The sequence below is a fragment of the Marmota monax genome, unplaced genomic scaffold (assembly GCF_021218885.2).
Source record: "Marmota monax isolate L192 unplaced genomic scaffold, Marmota_monax_Labrador192_F-V1.1 WCK01_AAM20220418_F8-fsc00012, whole genome shotgun sequence".
NCBI classification, from domain to species: Eukaryota; Metazoa; Chordata; class Mammalia; order Rodentia; family Sciuridae; genus Marmota; species Marmota monax.
Genome location: NW_026695227.1, coordinates 18,404,982 through 18,423,584, shown reverse-complemented (window position 1 = coordinate 18,423,584; position 18,603 = coordinate 18,404,982). Strand labels below are relative to the sequence as shown.

Genomic DNA, 18,603 nt, shown 5'->3' with positions numbered 1-18,603 from the left:
TCAACCCGACCACTAACCTAACCCCTCTCTGTGGTGACTGGCATGGACCTCAGCACTGTGGAGAAGTGCTGGTCCAGTTGGCTGCCACTACACCAAGTGACCTAAGAGACGAAGGTGCTGCTTTCTGGGGATGCTCAGGAGGCACTATGAGAAATGGAGGTGCTACTTGTCACATCCATTGCCACCGGATCTTCCCTGTAAGCATTTTTCAATAAACCTTATGTCTCACATCCCATCTCTGGGTGTCTTCTTTGGCCTCTTGGCAACCCACCCCACTATCCTAACACCCTAATACTGTGAACAGTACACAGGGTGACTCTCTTGGTTTCCAAACAACAGGTTTCATGGAAGTAAAGGTGAAAATGCAGAGAGATAGACATAAGCTGTTATATTCCCATGAGGTGACATAAGAAGTAAAATGTATGGTCTCCAATAAAAAAAAAAAAAATCATGATCCCTGCCCATGTGGTGGTGTTTTCTGATGAACACAAATGAGAGTCCCTTCTGGGGAGGAAGAAACAGGCTTTTAAAACATCCAGAGAGACGATGTATGGGGGAATGCTAGTATCATGAGATGAATGACATCAAGCATGCACCGAGGCTTGGACACATCCACTTCAGTTGTGACACCTTTCCTGCATTCACTTTCTTCTTTCCCAGGGCTGGTCTTGAGGTTAGTTTCCTTGAGAGCAAGAATTTGCAGGCATAGTCACTGAGGTTTGAAGAAGAAGCAAAGATGGAGGTGCTCACCTCCCAAAGTGGCCCTTCCTATCAGGGTTTCTTGGAGAGTGTGGCCCACAGAAGCCTCTTGGAAAGGAGTTGTCCATATCCCGAGTGCTTGAAAGGCAAGGCCTCCCTAAGTCAACTTGAGAGAGAGAGTTTGAAGGAGGCACTTACATGAACTATGAAGGGTGAGATGATTTGTTAGAGAACAAGGAGCAGGCGACTTTCCTGAGTGAAAGCAAAAATGACCGAAATGGGGATCAGCAAGCTTTCTTTATTAAGCAGCCGGATGGCACATTCTCAGGGAGAAAATGGCAATTGGCTACAACTAGAGTCTGATGTTTATAGGGTTGAAGAGAGATTGGAATCATGACAAATGAGATTTGAATTATGGCAAAAATGCCTTGGTTGGGTAGTCAGGGGGAACGGTCATGCACGTTCAAAGCTCAAAGGAAACAGTTGCAAAAGTTCCAAACCCATTGCTGCTGAGAAACGGTGAAAGTCCAGAGCCCATTGTTAGCCTTCTCTCCCAGGGTCACACTGTCCTCCTCTCTCCCTGGGGGTTGTTATTCTTTTTTTCTAGAGGTGGGAGGTGTTGTTATTTTTCATATCCTTCACTGAGGATGGTGGCAGTATAAGAACCGAAGGATAAGCTGTGTAGAGAGAGAGAGGGAGAGGAACAGAGGAGGATTGGAAGAGGTGGTTGGAAGTCAGGTCTATGTGTGGCCAAGAGTTTTCATAACACAAATGGTAGATAAAGCTGCAGGTGCTTCACTTTGTAGACTATTTTTAACCTCCTCCTCCTTACATCATAAACTATAGTCCCCAAGGAAAGAGGGAATGTGTTTCCTTCTTGGTGCCCAGGAGATCTCTGGATTCACCATTGGGTGTCTTATGTCAGATGTATCTCTGCAGTGGACGGTAGGCTGTTGAGCTCTCTCCATTGATACTTTCCACTGAAGAGATAGATTCATATTTCCTGGTTCAACCATGAGCACCATTTAAGTTTTTCCTCCATCTTTTTGCAGTATTGAGGGATTGAACCCAAGGCCACATACATGCTACAGAAAAACTCTACTACCTAGTAATATCCCCAGCCTCACCAAGATAATATAAATTTGTTTAGGGCTTGTTTAAGGATTGTACTTCATGGAGTGGTGAATGGTGTGTCTCTTTAGTAGGCACTTCATGGAGTGTTCCTGGCTATTTGCTTTGTAGTGAGCTAACTTGAAACACCTTTTAGAGACAAGATCATCATTTCAGGATGAAATATCCACAGATCCCAAACCCGGAATGAACCACACGAGACACTGGCTGCAAAAAGCAGGAGGCGTTTATTCTCACACAGGCGCCTGCGGGTGCACAGCAAAACCTCAGCCGGAGCTTCGGTGAACTGGCACACCGGGCTTTGGGGTATAGATCTTTTATAGGGAACAGGTGGGTTAGGTCTTAGCTTAGCACAGCAACAGCCTTCCTATTGGTCCCTCTGAATTCAGCAGTTGAGTCACCTAGGGGGGTAAACTTGTTTTCCCACTTTAGTTCTCAGAAAAACCATAAAATTGCATCCTGTCCTTTTAGTTCCTGTTTTTACCCTGTTTGCTCAAGTTTGGCCCTTCCGGGGTTATCTATATGGAACATCTTGTGGTAACATTGTGCGAGACTTGAAGTGCTACGTGCAGCTGGTGGGGTTTTGACATGGGGGTTGGGTAAGGGAACATCTTGCAGCTTCAGGGCACAGGGGTTAGTTTTCCTAATGTTGGGCCTGGGGCCTTGGGGTCCTTCATTCCCCCCTTTTTTTATATCATGGATATAATCTTATATCCATTGACCCATCTGCTCGGATTCCAGCATTATTTTAGCTGACGGCTCAGCATACTGGTTGGGGGTTGGTATTTACTATTAATCTAATTTTGAATAGGACCCCAGGGTCATAGGCAGTTTTATGATATACTCTCAGGCCCCATTGTTTTCTTTTTATCCAAAAATCTTTTGATGCTTTGCCTGCCTGAGTAAAGGTAATGTTTAAGGGGTTGCAGGCAAATGCGGTACATGGCCCTGCCCCGTACCATTTCAGGCTCCTGCAAGAGTCAGCAGAAAGTGGGGGATCCTGTTTTTTTTTTTTTTTAATTATATTTCTTGTCCCCGATAATACTTGTCATGTCTGGCTCACAGATTGGTTGGGGTTAACTGATATGGGGAAGACACAGCACAAAGCAAGAAAAATCAACAGCGAGTGAGTCTTTAGCGGATTTTGGGTACGTTGCAACTTCCATTCTGGATCCGGAGAGGTGTCTGCAGACTCCTGTGGATGTGCAGTCTTCACGTGGGAAGCATGGATCTAAGCAGTGATGCCGTCCACTTTGAGTGCAGTAGGAGTGGTCAGCAGGATAGTGTAGGGTCCTTTCCACCGCGGTTCGAGGTTCCTGCTCTGGTGCCTGCGTACCCAGACGGTATCTCCGACCTTGAAGGGATGTGGCAGCAAGGGGGTTTTAAGTTCCTCTTTGTATGCTGCGGCTAGAGGCTTCCAGACCTCGTTCTGGACCAATTGCAAAGCATGCAAATGAGTCTGCATAGATGGGGTGAGGGAGGCATAGGTTTTAGTTTTATAAAAGTTAATAGTGGGAGGTGGGGCACCGTACAGGATTTTAAATGGGGTTAGTCCATGTGGGCCTGGGGTGTTTTGGGCCCCATACAAGGCTAAAGGTAGGAGTTGTACCCAGTCTCTAGTGCCAGTTTCAAGTGTCAATTTAGTTAAAGTCTCCTTAATGGTTCTATTTATCTTTTTTACCTGTCCTGAACTTTGGGGTCTATAACCATAATGTAATTTTTAATTAATCTCCAATGTATTGGCTACCACCTGACTTACTTGGGAGACGAAGGCAGGCCCATTAAATGTTTCCTTTTTGGTCCTCATTATCAGGATCAAAGGGAGTAAACCTCCGATAAGCCTCTTTTAATTTCTCTAAGAAGGCTGTCGGAGTTTCCTCTGACCCCTGGATAGTCTGTCTTACCTGAGCCAAATTGGTGGGCCGTCGCCCTGCTCCATGGAGACCCCCCTGCTCCATGGAGACCCGCTATGAGTAACTGGCGATAGAGATGTAGGTGGTTCTCACCTGCTTCAGTCGCATAGTCCCAGTTTGGCCGGGTTAAAGGAAAAGCTTCGTTAATCAAATTTGTGAGTTGGGTGGGGCGCCCGTCGTCCCCTGGCACATTTTTGCGAGCTTCCAAAAGAACCTTTTGTTTCTCCTCTGTGTCTAATAGAGAAATCTTTAATTCTGCTACTTAGGGCTGGATAACCATATTAGCAAACATCAAGTCTACCTGTGTTGTCTAGAAATAAAAGCCTTAGACTAAAACTATTTTAGTAGTTCCTTTGACAGTTATCAGGCATTTCTGTCTAAGAATCTCTCTTGTAGCCTCCAGTCTATTTATTTATGGAAGTTACATTTAATTATTATTATTATTTAAGATGTCCAGGAACAGCTGTGCTTTGGCTTTGACTGTCTTTGCTAAGTGTTTAAGATGAAGCAAGTCAAACTGACTTTTGTTTCTACCTATTGTTTACAGTCAGCTGAGTTATCCTGGGAGTCCTCGGGAACTTCATAGCAGCTTTTCAGTTCTGCTAGTGCCATTTGCGCTAGGATGGGTCCAGGCCTTGTTTGACCATATGGCTTCCCTCAGAAGCATCAGGGATGTCTCCCTTTTTTAATGACCCTTCTCTTTACAGCAAATGCACCATTTGGCTTTCTGTCCTCCACTGGTCTCATTAATCTCCCTGCTCAGGAGGTTATGTGGCCTAGAGTTGCTGAGCCCTTTGGAGAAGTCCCCTATTCCCTGATTCAGACTGACTCAGAGGGCAAGAGCCAAATATTGGTTTTCTTGGCCCTTTTAATTTAACTAATTTTAAAAAACTTGATCTTAAACATCCAGCAAATAAGTTAACAGCCTTATATTAAGAGCACTGGGCTTTAATGTCTATCTCTCTATCCTGTAGGTGATAACTCTTTATCTTATGTTGACCCAGGTTGTGTTCTTAAAGCAATACCTCTTTAGAATATTAATAGGCAATTTTTAAACCATCTATAAGCAAACTACAAAACAAAACTAACTAGGGTAAAAACATATTTAGCTTATATAATAGCTACCTTGAATTCTGGCAGGGTTATACATCATAATTTCTTGTTTGAGATCCTAGTAATCTTGGCAAAAACCTACTTTTGGACACAACTTTAACTGTACTGAAATCTGGCTTACTTTTTTTCATAGCCATTTTCACATGTAGTGAGATGGGACAGAGCCTTATCTCAAGTAAGGCAGGGCTCTTTATAAATCTCAAGTACTATAGTTCTGAAGCTGATCATTTTACAAAGTTTACATAAATTGTTGTTCAAGTTTATATGAACATTAGCTAACACAACATAATATCACACCTAAAATATGAATTAAAGGCTGAAAGCTTTTAACCTCTTGTAGAAAAGTAGTAATGTACTTTTGTGTTTTGCAATAAAACCTTCACACAGATTAGGCTCTTATTAACTTAAAAATACATAAATTGTATCTTAGAGTAGAAAGTAACATGGAACTGTACATATCTTATTGATAACAAGTTCAGTTATAGAACACAAATGATATAATTGAATTTTCAACATTTTTTTTTAAGCCTAAAATTACCATACAACTTTAGAACACCAGCTTGATATAATGTTCTTTTGAAGCTTTTACCTTACAGACTTGTATACCTGGAAGATATGAACACATTAATAACACCATAATTACATAAACCTCCTTTTGTTCACATTTTGAAACAATACTTGTAAACTTTTAAATTTAAGCAGAGTTAACATTTTATTAGGGCCTTTTTGAACACCTAGAGAAACTTATAAGCTTAATTTTGAGGACATCTTTACTTTTATCTGTTTACCCAATCTAAATTGAACCGTTTGAATCACGTGAATTAAAGATATTTGGATCTATTTTTAATTTTTTTTTTTTCAGGCTACCCAGTTCAAAATTGAAACTTTTAAAATTTTTTTATCCCAAGTATTTAAGTTTTCTAGCATGAACTATCTGAAATCAAACTAAACAATTGCTTAAACCCAACTTTTAACTGCAAGATAGTGCAATGCTTTAGAAACCCATTCAGATACCAGATTGTTACAATAAAAAATTATTATTATTTATTTTTTAGACACATATTTAACCTAGATTATCCCTAAGAAACAATTAGACAACCAGATAAGAAAATATCTCTCCAGGTTTTGAACTTTCATTTAATTATGACTCCCATCAGTGGCACCATAGATTTTCCTATGAGTGGACCAGATGTTTTCACGTAGGGGCAACTATAGGTGTAAAATCAAGGGTCTCAGTGTGACTGGCTTTACTGCATTCAGTGTCCCTTCTTTTTAAGTAAACAGAGGTTAAGTAAACAGATCCTTAAGATGTAGATAAGGACCCAGGGAACTCCCCAGAGCTAAATGGCTCTGGCAGCTGCTGGGAGTCCCTTAATCCTATCTTTTACCCACAGGATCAGTTCCTCTAGTTTAGGTATTTTTTTTTCTTTTTTCTAACTTGTTAGTAGCCAGCTCCCAAAAAGTCCATCCTCTGCTTGCAGTTGTTTCGAGTGCTAGGCTTCCCCAAGAAAGCAGAGTGGGAACTCCTTAAAAGTCCCCTTGAGAGTGTCAAAATTTGTGACTGAAAATTTGGTTCCCATCTCTAAAGTCAATTAACATTAATTTAATAATGAGGACAGGGCTTTGAGAAAAGTCAAAGCGAGATGTCAAAGTTGTTAAATCCCCAGCAGGCATCTCTATTTGCACTCAAGCCGGTTATGGGGGGGGAAGAAAACATTGCTTCCCTAGTCTCAGTATTCAGCCTTAGATAGAATTTATCACCCGCCTTGGGCTGCATTTCCAAGCAGCCCAACTCCAGGAAGACCCGTTTGCTTCCTGGGGTGGAGGGGCCGGGAGGAACAGGGACGGGACAGATCCGCCATACCGCCGGGTGGAATCCTCCCGGCGGACTGCGTGGATCCCACCCATGCAGGAGGGGATTCGCAGAGGTCCTGAAAGGTTAAAAGCCATGATCTGGATGGCCATGCGGCCCCGGCTGAAAGACAATCTCTGACTTTGCAAATTAGAGAGAGAGATGGAGGGACTCTCCTGGGGGCCATTTAACTTCGAGGGTGGGCCAATATTGGCCACTCCGTGGTACAGAGTGTTACCCATTTTTTTCTTTTTGACTGCCACGGACAGGTTGTCTGCCCAATCTTGAACGTCTTGCCAATGATCTAGAGTTAGGCTCAAAGGGGTTGTTAGTGATTGTCCCATGTTACTCTCAGAGACGAAATAGAGAGACAGACACAATGACACAAAAACGAAACCAAACAGTGAGATCGCTGCGCGGCTTCGGTGGAAACCGAACAAATCAGATGGCCTGGGAGAAGTTTGTACTTCTTTGTCGCCTACAAAAATGGTGTAACCCTCGGAAACACCGGGGGCCCCAAAGAAATGGACCCTTCTGATCCCTGGGACGTCTCCCAGGGTGGCAGGGGAGAAGTACGTGTTCGTCAACTCCTTCTCAAGCTGCCTCAGAATACTAAATGACAGAACTGCCTCAGAATACTCAGAATACTAAATGACTATGCCTAGGATCATATAGTCTTACAGACGCTGCGCGGAACAAAGAACAGATAACCAACAGGACAACAAGACAGTCAGTTTGAGCTGGCCAGCTTACCTCCCAGTGATGTCGGGTGTCCTCCGGATAGGGACCGGGATCGGAACCGGAACCGGGATCTTGGATCTCGGTGGAACCTCCACAATGAAATATCCACAGATCCCAAACCCGGAATGAACCACACGAGACACTGGCTGCAAAAAGCAGGAGGCGTTTATTCTCACACAGGCGCCTGCGGGTGCACAGCAAAACCTCAGCCGGAGCTTCGGTGAACTGGCACACCGGGCTTTGGGGTATAGATCTTTTATAGGGAACAGGTGGGTTAGGTCTTAGCTTAGCACAGCAACAGCCTTCCTATTGGTCCCTCTGAATTCAGCAGTTGAGTCACCTAGGGGGGTAAACTTGTTTTCCCACTTTAGTTCTCAGAAAAACCATAAAATTGCATCCTGTCCTTTTAGTTCCTGTTTTTACCCTGTTTGCTCAAGTTTGGCCCTTCCGGGGTTATCTATATGGAACATCTTGTGGTAACATTGTGCGAGACTTGAAGTGCTACGTGCAGCTGGTGGGGTTTTGACATGGGGGTTGGGTAAGGGAACATCTTGCAGCTTCAGGGCACAGGGGTTAGTTTTCCTAATGTTGGGCCTGGGGCCTTGGGGTCCTTCAAGGAAAAAGATTTTCATATCAGAACTACATTTCTTCTCTCAGAAACATTTTGTTTAAATAATTTTCAATTGGGAAAGGGTGAGGTCCTACTATTTCAAACTTATTAGAAGAAACTGAAATTCTTTATATCGTTTGGGTCATAAGGGTAATCTTTTTTTTTTTTCTTGCACTGGGGATTGAACTGAGGGCCTTGTGCATGCGAGGCAAGCACTCTACCAACTGAGCTATATCCCCAACCCTCATAAAGCATAATCTTTAACCAGTGATTCAGGGAATAAAAAGACATATGTTAATTAAGACTCCCAATTTTTAATATTTTGTAATAAATTAAAAAACAATTGGGGGCAATACTAGGGTTGAAACCAGAGTCTCGAATGTGCTAGGCAAACACTCCATCACTGAGCTACATCCCCAGCCTTTTTATTTTTTTTTTGGAGACAGGGTCTCACTAAATTGTCCAGGCTGGCCTCAAACTTGTGATCCTCCTACCTCAGCCTCCCTATACTAGCTGTGATTACAAACATGTAGCTAAGTTGTAATATTTTAATAACTTAATTTATCATTGATTTAGTTACACCAAGTATACTATGGTACTCTGTAAGTTAAAAAAAAAAAAACACTGTTAAATTTTTGAAACACTGTAGGCATTTTAATTAACGTTTATAAAGAGATAAGACCAACTTCTCAAGTTGTCCCAACCTTCTGCATACTGAGATAGTTGAAAATTTCTTTGCTTGGACATCTGGTTGATAAGAGGATGTTTGTTCCAAAACAATGACTCAGTAAAATACTTCAGTCTTCTGCAAGATTATCTCCATTGTTCTCATTAGTAGATTGGCATATTTATAGAAAAATATAAATTATTATATTTTATTCAATATTTTACAACCCTTTGCTGATTGCAAATGGGTTTTTTAATGTGTATGTTGCTAAAACACAATAGCCCAGTCAATGTGGAAAAAAATGTAATAGTTCCTCTGAGAGTTAAATGAAGAATTACTATATGACCCTATAATTACACTTTTAGGCATGCATACCCCCAAAGAATTTAAAACAGAGACTCAAGTATACACTTGCACACTAATGTTCATAGCAGAATTATTCACAAGAGCCAAAGGTATAAACAACCCAAATATCCATCAATAGATTGATGGATAAAGAAAATTGTGATCTATATAATTATTCCATTGTATAATGAAATATTATTCAGTCATTAAAAGGAATGAAGATAGTTTTCAGAGACTGGCTGAAATACTAATTGCTTTTGTGCTAATTGTTTACAAAAAAAAGTAATGCTTTGCTGTTTTGTTTATTGTTGTCTTAGCATGATCTCTGCCCTATTTATGCATGCCCTTAACAGTCCATGCCCCACCTGATAGGGAAAAAGGACTTTGGGTTACTTCTCCACAACTTTGCCTTCTTTCAGCAGGAAGCAGTTTGGAGATGTCGTCACCCATTTTTCCATTAAAATGGAATATAGATTAACATTTAACAGGGATGAGAGGTGGGAGGGAAAGGGAGAGAGAAGGGAAATTGCATGGTAATGGAAGGAGACCCTCAGGGTTATACAGTGGAGGGGGTAGAGAGAGAGGAGGGGAGGGGAGGGGAGAGGTGGGGAGGGGGGGAGGGTGGAGGATGGGAAAGGCAGCGGAGCACAACAGACACTAGTATGGCAATATGTAAATCAATGGATGTGTAACTGATGTGATTCTGCAATCTGTGTATGGGGTGAAGGTGGGAGTTCATAACCCACTTGAATCAAAGTGTGGAATATGATATGTCAAGAAATTTGTAATGTTTTGAACAACCCACAATAAAAAATTAAAAATAAAAAAAAATGGAATATAGAAATTGACAGTGGGGAAATGTAAGAGTAGTTCAATTTATGCTTTGAATACAGCCCTTGCTGCTCTGCCTCTGCAACTTATTTTTTAAATGGACATGTTTCTTTCTCTTCCTCTCTCCCTGTTTCTCCCTAATCTCTGACTCTCCCAAATCTCAGGGGAAACAGGATTAGCTTTCTTCTCCATCCTAGGCAGAGTTTTCTGTCCATGAGTACATACCTACCATAAGAGTGAAGTAATCCAGACTTCAGGGATGGTACCAGAAGATCTCAGAAATGACTATCTCCCAAATTAATAAGCGAATGACAACTGCAAAAGAGAACATGTGGAATGTAGCCTTTGAGTCACCTCTTGGAAAGCCCCCTGTTCCTGCTGATGGGCAGAATCACAGCCTTTGTGACAGGAGTCCCCTGGGTTTCTCCTTTGCTAGCAGAGCAATAAAACTTCCTTTTCCTTTTTCTAAAAAAAAGAAAAAGAAAACACAAAAAAAAGGAATGAAGAACTATTACATGCTACAATGTGGATGAACCTTGAAAACATCATGTTAGGTGAAAGAAGCCAGATACAAAGTCATTTATTGCATGATTCCATTTTTACGAAATATCCAGAATAGGTCAACTTACAGAAACAGAAAACAGATTACTGGTTTCCAGGGACTTGGGGGATAGGAGAAAAGTATAGTAACTGCTTAAGGATGTTTTTTCTGTTATTGTTTGTTTATTTGGTTTTGGTGGTACTGGGGATTAAACCCAGGGATGTTTTTGTTTTTTGTTTTTTGAGACAGGGTCTCACTTAAGTTGCCGAGGCTGGCCTTGAATTTGTGATTCTCCTGATTCAACCTTTGGAGTCACTGATTATAGGCTTGTGCTACTACACTTGATATTTTTATTTTTGGATGATGAAAATGTTTGGGAACTAGATAGAGATAGTGTTTACAAAATAGTGTGAATGTACTAAATGCCACAGAATTATTCACTTAAAAATGGCTTGTAGAGGGGCTGGGGAGATAGCTCAGTCAGTAGAGTGCTGGCCTCACATGCACAAGGCCCTGGGTTCAATCCCCAGCACCACCAGTTGCACTCCATTTGTGTGCGATGAATTGAAATGCATTCTCCTGTCATGTACAACTAAGGAGAACAAGTAATAAATAAATAATTTTTAAAAATGTTTTTTTTTTTTTTTGTGGGCTAGGGATATGACTCAGTGGTAGAGTGCTTGCCTAGTATGCATGAGACCCTGGGTTCAATCCCCAGTACCACACACACAGACACACACACACACATACACACAATGCTTTTTTGTATTTATTTGAATTTCACCTCGATTAAAAAAAAATGATGTGTGCCATATCCAGGAAAAGCATTTAATTGCCCAGTATGAAAAACTGGAGCTCTTTTCTCCCTAGCACAGCAACTGCCAATATTCAAGATGGCTAAGTCCTTTGTCAGCCTCAGTAACCACAGAAGTAAATTTCTAAAATGAACAAAACTTCCTGCAGAATGTTGGGTGACATTTAAGTTGGGTGACATTTAAGTCACTGTCATTTTGAGGTTGTTTACCCAATATAAGTGAGGTAGTGCTACTAAGAAGTGCAGCTGTCCCTCAGCATCTGAGCAAGGATTGTTTCCAGGACCCCCGTGGATATTGGAATCTTCAGGTGCCCAAGTCTCACCTAACTTGGTGTAGTATTTGCTTATAGCCTACACAGATCCTCCAATAGTACTTCAAATCATCTCTAGATGACTTATAATACTAATATAACGCCAGTGCTGTGTAAATAGCTTTATACTAGACTGTCCGGAAGATAATGACAAGAAGAAAAGTCTGTACTTGTTCAGTTTATTTTCCCCCAATAATTTTGATCCACAGCTAGTTGCGCCTGCAGATGCAGAACCCACAGATATAGAGGTGAGTGCACAGTTGCCAGGAGTTTGTACAACAAGGGGTTTGCTCTGAGAAGTTTCCCTGAAGAAGCTGCATTGGAGCTAAGCTCTGAAGTTCCAATGAAAAGTGTGGGAAGGACATTCCAAGAAGACAGAACATTATGTACCAACCCCTGGGATGGATGAGAATGTGGCACATTCATGAATGTGTTTCAAATTTTTGAAACAAAAAGAACAGTATGTGGTGAACACAATGAGGCGAAAAGGAGATAAGCTTTGCAAGCCTTGTGAAATATTACTGGGGGGGTGGGCACCGTTGGGGATGAGCCCAGGGCCTCCTGCATGCTAGATAAGTGCTCTTGAATTTTATCACCAGCCTCCTGCTTTTTTTTTGTACCAGGAATTGAACTCATGGGCACTCAACCACTGAGCCACATCCTGAGCCCTATTTTGTATTTTTTTTATTTAGAGACAGGTTATCACTGAGTTGCTTAGTGCCTGGCTGTTGCTGAGGCTGGTTTTGAATGCGTGATCCTCCTGCCTCAGCCTCGTGAGCCACGGGGATTACAAGCGTGTGCCACCTTGTACCCCCTGTCCCGCTCCCCGCAGTTTTTTTCTTTAATTTTATTTTGAGATATGGTCTAGCTAAATTGACCAGGTTGGCCTTGAACTTGAGATTCTCCTGTCTCAGCCTCCTGAGTAGCTGGGCCACCTTAACTGGCAAGATTTTTCAACAATAAATAGGAAGCTTAAATGGTGTCAATGAAAATCATGATGATAATACCTAAACTCCTTTAGCACTTATTATGTTTCAGTTATATTTTAAGCACTTTACAAGTGTTGTTATTTAATCCTTTGTAAAAACTCCATGAACTAGTTATTATTACCTCTTACTTTACAGATAAAGACATTGACATACAGTGAGGTTGTTGGTTTTTGCCCATTTTTTTTTTTTTTTTTTTACAAATTTGCAAGTAGTAAAGCCAAGATTTAAAACTAGGGAGTCTAATTTCAGGGTCACAACAAGACATTCTGTGACCCAATTGTTAGGTCATAGCTAGTAATGGGCAGTGCAATGCATGGCAGGTCACAAGTGTTCTTTAAATTATTTTCAAAGTCATGTAGAAAAATATCAGATGCCCAGACCTTGAGAACAAACAGAAGCAAAAGGAGCTAGTTGGGGAAATATGTCAAGAAAGAAGAATTAACAGGACTAACCCTAATCAATAGGGTCCACTGAGGTCAGGGTAAAGCTGAGAGTATGGCCATAGGTGCCTCTGTATATCTTGGAAGTGAGGTTTTCTTTAGTAGCACAGGTGCACTGAGGCAACTTCTGACCAGCCACTGACCCCAATGCTCACATTGACACAGGACTGACTTATAGATGAAGCCACCCTGAATAGGATGACCTCCATAGCAATTCTAGTGAGTCCCCAACTACAGTCAAAAACTTCGCCACTCTACGCAAAGGAGGAGTTTAACATCTGATTGGCAAAGAGTACAGAAGGCGGATCCCAGTTCTCATAGCAAACAAGAAACAGCAATAAATTTAGAGATGGCACTGTTTCCATTGTTATTCTCTGCTTGAACCTTTGTTTTCTTCTCACTTTCTTTTTTTTCTTTTCTTTTCTTTTTTGGTACTGGGGGTTGAACTCAGGGCACTCTGTCACTGAGCCACATCCTCAGCCCCATTTTTATTTAGAGATAGGTTCTCACTGAGTTGCTTGGCAACTCGCCATTGCTGAGGCTGGCTTTGAACTCATGATCCTCCTGCCTCAGCCTCCTGAGCTGCTGGAATTACAGGTGTGCGCCACAGTGTCCAGTTCTCACTTTCACTTAAAATAAAATTCTCTCTTGCATGCTGGGCCCAGTGGCACACAGAAGGATTGTGAGTTCAAAGCCAGCCCCAGCAATTTAGCAAGGCACTAAGCAACTGAGTGAGACCCTGTCTGTAAATAAAATACAAAATAGGGCTGAGGATGTGGCTCAGTGGTTGAGTGTCCCTGAGTTCAATCCCCAGTACAAAAAAGAAAAAAAAAAAAAAAGAATATTCTCTTGCATGGCTTTTAGTATCTGACTTTCTTAGGAACACAAAAAGCAAGGTTTGGAGGTTTAGCTCCCTGCTCTCCTATGACTAAATCATATCTTTACTCCTTCAGAAATGAAATCACTCATTTTTCCAATTAAAAGAAAATTATTCCTTTTAGCATGTAGAAATCTGGGCACCAAGAATGCTACTGGAGTATCATTGTGTCTAGACTATTTCAGTGATCAAAATTAGAAAATAATCTTCTTTGTTCTGTTTCCACCAGTATTGAGAATTGAATCCAGGGCCTAATGCTTGCTAAACAAGCACTTTACCATTGAGCTACATCCCAACCCCTTTTGTAAAAAAAATTCTTATTTTGAGACTGACATCAAACTTGTAAACCTCCTGCCTCAGCTTTGCACATAACTGGGATTACAGGCATATATTTCTATGCCAAGCTTAGGTAATAATTTAGTTTTAGTTTTTTTTTTTTATTATTTTTTAGGAGAGAGAGAAAGAGGGGGGGGGTAAATCTTTTTAATTTTTTTTTGTAGATGGACACAACACAATGCCTTTATTTATTTATTTTTTTAAATGTGGTTCTGAGAATCGAACCCGGGTCCCGATGCCCATGCTAAGCGGGCTCTCTACTGCTGAGCCACAATCCCAGCCCCAAATAATTTAGTTTTTAAATCATGAGTTGATAATGATATTGCCAGCTCAAATCTAATAGCATAGTTTTTAATATTTTGTTATTTTTATGTCTTATTTATTTTGCTTTTAATTATTTTATTTGGTACTGGGAAATGGATCCAGGGGTTCTTTTACCACTGAGCTACATTTCTAGTTGTTTTTTTTTTTTTAGACAAGGTCTTGCTCAATTTCTGAGGTTGGCCTTAAACTTGTGGTTTGCCTGCCTGAGCCTGCTACATTGCTGGGATTAGAGGCAAATGCAGCATGCCTGGCCCTCGTAACATTTTCTTATTTGCTTTATCGTATATGTAATATCATGTCTTGTTATATAATATCACATATATGTGATAGATACACAAGTAATTGTTATATAGAACCTCTGAGATTCAATGTCATGAAGAACAAATAGGCATACAAAAAAGATAAGGTAGGTATCTATTAAAAGTGAATAAAAAGATAACCAAATACAATTTATAATCCAACATATTATTGAAAGTCCTACCTAGAGGAATTAGGTAGGAAAAATAAAAAGACCCAAATAGAAAAGGAAGAAGTGAAATTGTCTGATTACTGGTGAGATAATCTTATATATAGAAAGCCCTAAAGATTCATAAAATAAATAAATAAATAAAATAAAAATAAAGTGTTTCTATAAACTGACAATGTTCTATAAACTCTCCAAACTGAAAGTGTTCTATAAACTATCCAAAATATAAATTCAGAGAAAAAAATCTCACCTATAATAGAATCAGAAAAATAATGAAATAAAATATTTAGGAGTAAATTTAACCAAAGAGATGAAAGATATTGCTAAGGTTTAGGTGTCCCTCTAGAGCTCCATTGTGACTAAAGGCTCAGTCCACAAGGTGGTGCTACTGGGAGGTGGGTCCTAGCTGGGGGTCTTTATGTCACTGGGGGCATGCCCTGGGAAGATAGTTCTAGTGGGACTCTTTGGTAGTTCTAATGAGAATATTGTTTAAAAAGTCTGACTTTTGAAGCCTCATGATAGAGTGCTTGCTAGCTCATGTAAGGCAGAGTTTGATCCTCAGCACCACATACAAATAAATAAGTAAAATAAAGGTATTGTGTCCATATACAACTAAAAATATTTTTTTAAAAAACAAAGAGATATATAATTTTTAAAAATTATAAATAAGAGACATGTTTTTAGATAAAAATGATCAATATCTCTAATATATCCTAAGATTTATTTATAACTTGTCAATCTATCTAAAGTATTATGGAATTCTTCACGTTCTTCCTTTCCATCTTGGTCTGGCAGAATGTTTCCTGCAAAGAAGAGAGGAAAGAAGAGCTCTCTCCTGTCAGTGAGGAAGTGACTCAAGAACAGCCCATCAACAACTTGGGCTTTAAGAAGTTTGCCCCTGGGATCTTCAAGGAGATCTGGAAATTTGCCATAAGACAGTGGGGACTTCAGATGTACACGCTGGCACGAAGTTTGAGGAAGTTGGGCCAAAGGAATGAGGATTCTCATACCATAGCTCTAGTTATATGAACAACATAATTAGGATGAAGAACCATCCAACAAGCTCTATATGTTGGTCACCTTTATGCCTGTCACCACCTAAAAAAAACAAAAAAAAACTACATTGTCAGGGGTGGGCATGTAGCGCAGCAGTAGAGCACCTGCTTCACACATGTAAGTCCCTGGGTTCCAGCTGAAAGTGCTGCAAAGAATGAAGAAAACGAGCGTATTTTAAGCCAGGCCTGGTGTGCCTGCTGCATCCCAACTACTCTGTTGGCTGAAGTCTAGGCAACATTACAAGACCATGTCTCAAAAAAACCAAACCAAACCCAAACAGAAAACAGTCAATGTGAATAATGACTAACAACTGATCATCCAAAGTGACAAAAACAATAAAATAAAGAAAGAAATCCTAAATACAAAGAAAATGGTCAAAAGTTATTTCATAGATAGGAACCATAAACTTACGTTTGTGTGTGTGTGTGTGTGTGTGTGTGTGTGGTGCTGGGGATTGAACCCAGGGCCTTGTACATGTGAGGCAAGCACTCTACCAACTGTTTTCAGCTCACCATAAATACTTAGGAAAAAAAAAAAACTGTTCAGCATGCTGGACATGAAGAAATGCAAAGTAGAAACACCATGAGATGGTATTTGTTACCACTAGATTTACAAATAATAATAATAATAATAATAATAATTAATCTAATAAAATGAAGTATTAGCAAGAATGTGGAGTAATGAAAACTTCCATTCCAGGTCAGAATTGGTTCAACCACTCTGCAAAATAATTTTACATTAAAGTTGAACATGCACATGACCTGAATCCCAGCAATTCTACATCTAAACCATCACTCAAATTTTGCACTTGAGCACAAGGAGACAATACAAGAACATTCTTAGCAATATTATTTGTAATAGCCTCCAACTAAAGACTGTTTAAAGTTAATTGGTAATTAGTTAAATTAATAGATTATTAAATTATGACATACTTATCAATGTTGAATAAAGCAAAACTATCTTAATAAACTACAGATAACATCACATGGATAAATCTCAAAAATATTGTTGCATGAAAGAAACACATCAGAATAATATATAGAGTATGAACCTACTTACACTTAAAATTAGGCAAAATTGAAAAATAAATTGTTTAGGGAACATTTATACTACAAAGCAACAAAAATAAAATGAAATTTACAGCAGAGGAATGTGTAATCTGAGGCATATGGGAGGATTTTAAACACAGTGACGATATGTACTGGTTTGTCAGGGAAAGTCCTGATTTATACCTCTTGTCATTGAATCTATTTAATATACTCTCAATTTCACTCTCAAAGTGTCCTGGTTTGAAAAAAGAATTATATAATCATCTTTCTTTAAAGGGACTAGCAATGTTCTGTCTTAAAAAATATTTTTTAGGTGTCAATGGATCTTTTTTATTTTATTTTCTTATACGTGGTACTGAAGGCAAGTGCTTTACCACTGAGCCACAACTCCAGCCCAGCAATGCTCTCTTTTTAAGCAAAGTGGTGGCTATATTGATTCTTCTTTTTATTATTATTATTATTATTTTAAGTATTTTTTGTAGTTATAGATGGAAACAATATCTTTATTTTATTTATTTATCTTTATGTGGTGCTGAGCATCGAACCCAGGGCTTCATACATGCTAGGTAAGCACTCTACCAGTGAGCTACAACCCCAGCCCCAGTGCTTCTTATTATTAAACTGAATGTTATATGTTATATTCACAGTTTTGTATGCTGATATATTTCACAATAAACATTTAAGAACAAAAGAGTGGGACAGAAATACACCAAAATATAGAACATGAGGGGGCCAGGTATGGGGGGGGAAGGGAAACCCACAGAACTACCAGGCCAGTATGGAGGTTTTGACAGATAGTGATATTTGGATTTTATGAATTTAGAATGACACTAACAGGTCTAGTTTTGTTTTTTCCTCCAGGACTTTGTTACAGGTTACCATCGTGTAAGAAAAGAGATAGCAAAGCACTGGGTTCACATAGGGTTGCAGTATTGCCTATTAAGTACAATAAGAGCACAGACAAATGAAGAGTTTAACACACTTGAAAGAAACCAAAGCAGTGATTGACCATGGAGTCAAATCTGGGTGGGAGTCAATATAGTTACAAGAGGCCAATGAATAGAGACAAATTATAAAATGTAAAATCAGAAGATCGATGAGTTGAAGAATATTTGTATACTGACTACCTTTTTGAATGCTTACTCTGGGCTAAGCACTGTGGGTAGACACTGGGAAAAGGATGACTTCTCTGAGGTATGGCAACTGATTTGCTCCTAATGGATGAATAGGAATTTACTGGGTAAAACGATGATGGGCTATTTACATTTGTGCATGAGTTGAAGATCTAATCGAGACTATTTTATGCAAAATGAAAGAAATGAGATTTTATTTTGGGGAGTAAAATGTTTGAGATTTTGAAGGTGAGGAAATGTCAGACAATGATAAGTTCTAAAGTAGCACTGTTTATTAGAAATATGTTAACTATGCTACTGAGCTTTCTGCTATTTACCTACAGATTTTTTTTTTTAAATTAGTGTCTTGTAGAGATACATGATGG

The 18,603-nt window shown here is 39.8% G+C and overlaps 1 long non-coding RNA gene across 1 annotated transcript; it reads right to left on the bottom strand.

Annotated features, from left to right (window-relative positions):
• Positions 1–2,038: 2,038 nt before the first annotated feature.
• Positions 2,039–8,128, bottom strand: LOC131423867 (uncharacterized). Its single transcript, XR_009225975.1, has 2 exons — positions 7,462–8,128; positions 2,039–3,289 (listed from the first exon to the last, which is right to left on the bottom strand). It is a non-coding gene; the product is annotated as an uncharacterized LOC131423867 (long non-coding RNA).
• Positions 8,129–18,603: the final 10,475 nt, after the last annotated feature.